The following is a 7,654-nucleotide window of genomic DNA, read 5'->3' on the forward strand; positions in this document are numbered from 1 at the left end:
GTAGGTTAACCAGAGTAAGATCTGCACCAGAGTGGTATGGTAATCCTGTTCTGGAGGTCATGTTACTTGACCATGACGAACACTACAAAAAAATACACTTCCGTGATGATACGTGTTTGTCACAGTAGGTCGCATTTTTTGTCATGCATGTACATCCATGACAAATTTATGACAGAATCACATAGTCATACATGTGCTGTCGTAGAAGTGTTCCATGACATTACCAAAATTATCATCCCGGAAGTGTCCACTTCCATGACGATAAATCGCGCGTCACAGAAGTGCTTTCGTCAAGGGTGACCGACACGTGGCATCCACCGTAACGGGACGCCGTTAAGCTATCGGGTCGGGTTTTGGATCCGATAACCCGTTAACAGCCCCGACCAATGGGGATTTTCCACGTGTAAAATCATCATTGGCTGGAGGAGACACGTGTCAGGTCTGCGTTGGCACAGGTGTCACTCATCCAATGGGCGAGATGCGCCTATGATATGTTGACACGTGGACTGGCCCATCAAGTTTAAATGGGCCGACCCAACTGAAGGCCCACAAGATTTTGCGGACCATAATGGGCCGGCCCAGCTAAAGGCCCATGAGATTTTGCGGACCATAATGGGCTGGCCCAGCTAAAGGCCCACAAGGTTTTGCGGGCCATAATGGGCCGGCCCAGGTAAAGGCCCACAAGATTTTTGTGTGCCATAATGGGCCGGCCCAGGTAAAGGCCCACAAGATTATTGCGGATCATAATGGGCCGGCCCAGCTAAAGGCCCACGAGATTTTGCCGACATTAATGGGCCGGCCCAGCTGTAGGCCCACAAGATTTTGAGGACCCTAGTAGGCCGGCCCATTAACTGGCTGCCATGTTTTGGGCCAAATGCCGGCCCATATTTGATCCGGTCCATTAATGGCCTGCCACGCTCCGGGCCTAATAGTGGCCCATATGAGATCCGGCCCGTTAAAAGCCTACCACATTCTGGGCCAAATTACGGCCTAGATCAGGTCCGGCCCTTTAAGAGGCTTTGGGCTCAATTATGGCCCATATTAGATTCGGCCCGTCAACTGGACACTATGCTTTTGGGCCCACTTGCTAAAGGCCCACTTAGTAATTTAGCCTGATATTAGTTTTGGCCTGTTAAAGGCCCGTTTAACATTTCGGCCCTATATTAATTTCGGCCTGTTAAAAGCCCGTCATATAGTTGGGCCTAACTATGGCCCGGTTTGCATCCGGCCTGCTCACAGCCGATATCTGATTGGGCCAAACAAGGACCGAGACAATTTTGGCCTGTTAAAAGCCCGTGATTTGATTCGCACAATCATGGGCCGGGGTTCATTTCGGGCTGCTGCCGGCCCGTGAGCTGTTCGGCATGTTTTAGGCCCAACCTACATCGTGATTGCATGACGGCCCGATTATGTACCGTAATTTTATGGTTTGGCCGGTTTACTGCGAAGACAGGATATATATACAGTAAAATAACTGCAGCATCGTGAATAAGAAAAAACCTAGACTATACAATAAAGAAATTACGACATATTACATCCACTGGGCATCAAAGTTCGCCACTATGATAATAAAGCACAAGCAGACAGCAAATTACATACACTGGGCATCAAAGATCGCCACCAGTGCAAATAAACACGCCGACAAAATAATATACAAAACCGACAACACTTCAATAGAGTTCAAGAAAGGTTAGCCCTGCTGGGGAGCTGCAGCGCAAGCAGCTGAGCAAGATGATGAGACTGCGCTTGTTCAACACTTATATCCTCCTCACTCTGAAAGATAAAAAAGCAGACAAATGACAGGTTTTGCACATAAAGTATCAGTGCTGACAATTCATCACATTTCTTACTGACGAATAAAGTGACACAGTTTAAAATTGCATTAACACAATATGGTATTGTTCAGGTCAAGACATGGCAGGAAATGACATTGTGAAGGAGTTGGCAGCTTCACGACACCACTGGATTACAGATCAAGAACTCATAAGTATCAATGGTTAGTGTGCTGTCAATTTATACCATTTCAGATTGGCAAATAAAGAGACGGTTTAAATAATAGTAGAATGATATGACATTGTTCATAGTTAAGACATTGCAGAATATGACATTGTGCTGTAGTGGGTAGGTTCACCACACCACTGGATTATCATCCTGGAAGTGTCCACTTCCATGACGATAAATCGCGCGTCACAGAAGTGCTTTCGTTAAGGGTGACCGACACGTGGCATCCACCGTAACGGAACGCCGTTAAGCTATCGGGTCGGGTTTTGGATCCGATAACCCGTTAACAGCCCCGACCAATGGGGATTTTCCACGTGTAAAATCATCATTGGCTGGAGGAGACACGTGTCAGGTCTGCGTTGGCACAGGTGTCACTCATCCAATGGGCGAGATGCGCCTATGATATGTTGACACGTGGACTGGCCCATCAAGTTTAAATGGGCCGACCCAACTGAAGGCCCACAAGATTTTGCGGACCATAATGGGCTGGTCCAGCTAAAGGCCCATGAGATTTTGCGGACCATAATGGGCTGGCCCAGCTAAAGGCCCACAAGATTTTGCGGGCCATAATGGGCCGGCCCAGGTAAAGGCCCACAAGATTTTTGTGTGCCATAATGGGCCGGCCCAGGTAAAGGCCCACAAGATTTTTGTGTGCCATAATGGGCCGGCCCAGGTAAAGGCCCACAAGATTATTGCGGATCATAATGGGCCGGCCCAGCTAAAGGCCCACGAGATTTTGCCGACATTAATGGGCCGGCCCAGCTGTAGGCCCACAAGATTTTGAGGACCCTAGTAGGCCGGCCCATTAACTGGCTGCCATGTTTTGGGCCAAATGCCGGCCCATATTTGATCCGGTCCATTAATGGCCTGCCACGCTCCGGGCCTAATAGTGGCCCATATGAGATCTGGCCCGTTAAAAGCCTACCACATTCTGGGCCAAATTACGGCCTAGATCAGGTCCGGCCCTTTAAGAGGCTTTGGGCTCAATTATGGCCCATATTAGATTCGGCCCGTCAACTGGACACTATGCTTTTGGGCCCACTTGCTAAAGGCCCACTTAGTAATTTAGCCTGATATTAGTTTTGGCCTGTTAAAGGCCCATTTAACATTTCGGCCCTATATTAATTTCGGCCTGTTAAAAGCCCGTCATATAGTTGGGCCTAACTATGGCCCGGTTTGCATCCGGCCTGCTCGCAGCCGATATCTGATTGGGCCAAATAAGGACCGAGACAATTTTGGCCTGTTAAAAGCCCGTGATTTCATTCGCACAATCATGGGCCGGGGTTCATTTCGGGCTGCTGCCGGCCCGTGAGCTGTTCGGCACGTTTTAGGCCCAACCTACATCGTGATTGCATGACGGCCCGATTATGTACCGTAATTTTATGGTTTGGCCGGTTTACTGCGAAGACAGGATATATATACAGTAAAATAACTGCAGCATCGTGAATAAGAGAAAACCTAGACTATACAATAAAAATTACGACATATTACATCCACTGGGCATCAAAGTTCGCCACTATGATAATAAAGCACAAGCAGACAGCAAATTACATACACTGGGCATCAAAGATCGCCACCAGTGCAAATAAACACGCCGACAAAATAATATACAAAACCGACAACACTTCAATAGAGTTCAAGAAAGGTTAGCCCTGCTGGGGAGCTGCAGCGCAAGCAGCTGAGCAAGATGATGAGACTGCGCTTGTTCAACACTTATATCTTCCTCACTCTGAAAGATAAAAAAGCAGACAAATGACAGGTTTTGCACATAAAGTATCAGTGCTGACAATTCATCACATTTCTTACTGACGAATAAAGTGACACAGTTTAAAATTGCATTAAAACAATATGGTATTGTTCAGGTCAAGACATGGCAGGAAATGACATTGTGAAGGAGTTGGCAGCTTCACGACACCACTGGATTACAGATCAAGAACTCATAAGTATCAATGGTTAGTGTGCTGTCAATTTATACCATTTCAGATTGGCAAATAAAGAGACGGTTTAAATAATAGTAGAATGATATGACATTGTTCATAGTTAAGACATTGCAGAATATGACATTGTGCTGTAGTGGGTAGGTTCACCACACCACTGGATTACGGATGAAGAACAAAAGCATACATGCAGTGCGAAAGAAGATAACTTGCTCTGTATAGTTTAATTTACATGGTATGAAGAAGGAACTTGGTTGTACAACTGAAAACTTAAATTGAGAAAGGACAAACTTTTGTTTATGAACTACATAATAAACTTTAAACTAGCAATTTGATGCAAACACCAAAAATAAACAGCTGTTGCAGTCATGCCTAACCAAATATATACAACAAAGTTTGAAGGCTTGAGATGGACAAACTTACATTATTGGTGAAGACAGGCTCTATAAAGGCCTTGTCCATGCTGATGGGTGGGGGCAATTCAAGAAGTTTACCACAGAATCTTCTTCAAAAGCATTGCCTTTATTCTACATTTTGTTAAGAGTAAATATAGATGTGATAATATACGAAAAAATGGAGAATATTTAAGATAAGATGAAGAGTGATGCTACATAACCAAGTAGCTATAAATGTAAGTGCAGCGATATAGGCAAAAGGTACAGCCAAGAGCAATGCACAGCTAAACTTCTTCAGTACCAACCTTATGGTAAGAGTAAATATAGATCTGATGTGTAGAAAATGGAGGGCAAAGGAAAATAAGCTGCAGAGTGATGGTACATGAACAACTACCTGTCATTATAAGTACACTGATAAAGGACATCATGTACTTACAAGAACAATGCAGAGCTAAAAAAACATTGGCATTGGATATATTCTACACTAATGTAACCATTCATACAGATCAGATAATTTGGAGCGAACAATTGATAAGCAAGCTATCATGCATACTGCTGTCACATAATGAACCAGGTATGTATGCAAGTATAGTGATACAGGACAACAGGTACTAACAAGAGCAAATCAGCGGGCAGCATATTTGCGATATCCTGTCGTTCTTGTCAAACCGGAATTCTTCTTCGAGCAGATTTCCTGCAAAAAAGATCCGTAAGGCACATGCGGAAAAGTAGAAGTTCAAATTGTCATGTGATTTCATAGACAGTACCTCATCCTGGGAACGTGACAAGTGCATAACAAGGTTTTTCCATTCAATGTCTTCTAAATTTAGCACAGGAGACTTCACCGGAAATTCGTTTATAGACTTGCCATCAAAGTGTGATTTCCTCAGGTAACACCGATACTGCTGCAATGCTTCCTTGAAAAGCACAAGCAAGCTTTGCTCGTCATGACTATCCAGATTGACCCTCGCCTAGTTACAACAATGTAATGTAAATCATTGATGTGTTCAATCAGCAGAAAACAGGAAAATAATAACCATGAATAATAGCACTTACATGTAAGTTGGACAGGAAGATGTGAAAATGGTGTTTGTCTTCACAATAATCTTCCCATGATGGGAATATATGCACGTAGTCCCTAACAACATTGAAAGCATTGTCTTTTAAACTGGGAATAAATGGAATGGGGTTCCAATCTGCAGGAATTGGCCGTCTCTGCAGTTGGGATAGGTCTTCGGCCGGTGGACTTATTGTACTTTTTGCTGGAGTGGGATTTTTCTGTGGTACAGCTGGTGCTATGGCAAATGAAATCGGTATACCTTTTGCTGGAGTGCAGGTCCTGTGTGGTGGGGCTAGTGGTGTGGCCAGTGAAGTATGGGTACAGTCTGCTGGAGTCGGTCCTACGTTTTATGTCACTGGTTGTACAACCAATATAAGTGGGGTGCTGTCCGATTTCTCCGGCACCACCACGTTTTTCAAGGGCTTTGCTGGTGCTCCTTCAGGTTCGGCAATCACCCTCTTCCTTTTGATGTCTGATGGACAAGAACAACATTTGAGTGAAAAAACATGGTATGATGACAGATGGAATATGTATTGATAATGGATGGGCATGGCATCTCGACATATATGATGAGTAAACTAAGCAGATGGCGGTGCAACAAAGTAGAAGAAATGCAAGACAACATATGCAAGATACCCGCAATCAATAAAACATTGCCAAATTAGAACAGGCACCTTGATGGGTGAACGGGACAGGCCATCTGCCTTTGAATCCTCGAGGTTAGAATAGTCATTAGGATCATATTCTGAACAAGAATCAACAGGTGGGGAGCGTATGAGTTTCATTGCATCCAGAATGGCACTCAATGCCTTGGTGCCAATTTTGTAAGTCATTGTAGTGTTTAGCTTCAAGAGTGGACTGCTGCTAGTGCGACACAAAGCAGCTACACAGATCATAGTGTAGATATAACGGGAAAACCTTAAGCATCAGAGTAAAATCAGCAAAGTGGAACTTGCTGGAATATATGTGCTAGTATTGCCGGTACAGCTAGAAAGGCTTCGGATACCAGCTCTCTTCAAGTGAAGGTGCGGTACTGTTAATATCAGTGTAACTCTCAAAGGCGACACAGCTGCCCGCATTTCCTTGCTATTCTTATAGGATTCAAGTGGGCAGGCCACTACAAATCCTATTCCTATGTTTACAAGATCCTACGAATCAAAGAGGCTCAAAGTGTCCATCACAACCGACCGTATAGACCTCTACACTTCAAATGTCCCTGCTCATCTTTAGTACAAGGAACATACTGTACTACTATCATACCCCCTCCGTTCCAAAATATAAGTCTTGGTAGAGATTTCCACTATGGATCACATACAGATGTATCCAGATACATTTTAGAGTGTAGATTCACTCATTTTGCTCCATATGTAGTCCATGGTGGAATCTATACAAAGACTTGTATTTAGGAACAGAGAGAGTACATATTAAAGAAGAACGGAAGAGGAACATGGTAAAGAAGAGCGAGCAGATTTTGGATAATAAAATGTTGGTTGCGCAGTGCCCACACATGATGAACCAGAGCGCATTAAGAATGCAACTCCCAGCTATCTCTCGACCATTTTAGGCGGTTGGATGAAGATCCTATGTCTCCTAACCCTTCTTCTTCCTCGTCTCCGATTCTTCCCATACAGAACACCGCACGGGCCGCCGGCCGGACCACCGGCCCCCACCGCCCGTGTTCCTCCGCCACCCCCACCCCCACCCCCGCCCCAACCCCCACCCGCGTCGAGTTTTCTTCGTTCGGTGAGGCCCCACAACCACCCGAGCCCCTTCGATCGCACCGGCGAACTCCGGCGAGCTCTAAAAAATCGACTGACCCAATTTTGAAATTTAGTCTCCTGTGATTTAACTAGTGTGGAATATAAAAGGGGAAAACCATAAGCATTGGGAGTATAGTGTTGAGCATGCCATGGCGGATCTGAAGGTGCAAACCGGACAAAGGCAACTTCGCAACCAAGACAAGAAATCAGAGTAAAGCAGTGGCGATCTATTTTCTTGCTGTGATAAATAAGTTGAGCAGATACGAAAGAGTACCGCCTCTGGTGCGGCGCCGTGTACGCATCTGCTGAGAATTTGACGGTGCTGCGGTAGCGATGGTTGTCGGCGGCGTGGAAGCAGATCTAGGAGGGTAGACGGTGGCGGCGGGGCGCAGTGCACGAGACGGGTCATAGGAGCGGCGCCGGCAAGGTGGACGACGGCGGGGATGAAGCGAGAGGACAGGATGCAAGGATCCCGGTCCGAAGCCGTGGATGAGAGAGGTC

This window comes from Aegilops tauschii, chromosome 7 (genome assembly GCF_002575655.3).
Source record: "Aegilops tauschii subsp. strangulata cultivar AL8/78 chromosome 7, Aet v6.0, whole genome shotgun sequence".
Lineage (NCBI taxonomy): Eukaryota > Viridiplantae > Streptophyta > Magnoliopsida > Poales > Poaceae > Aegilops > Aegilops tauschii.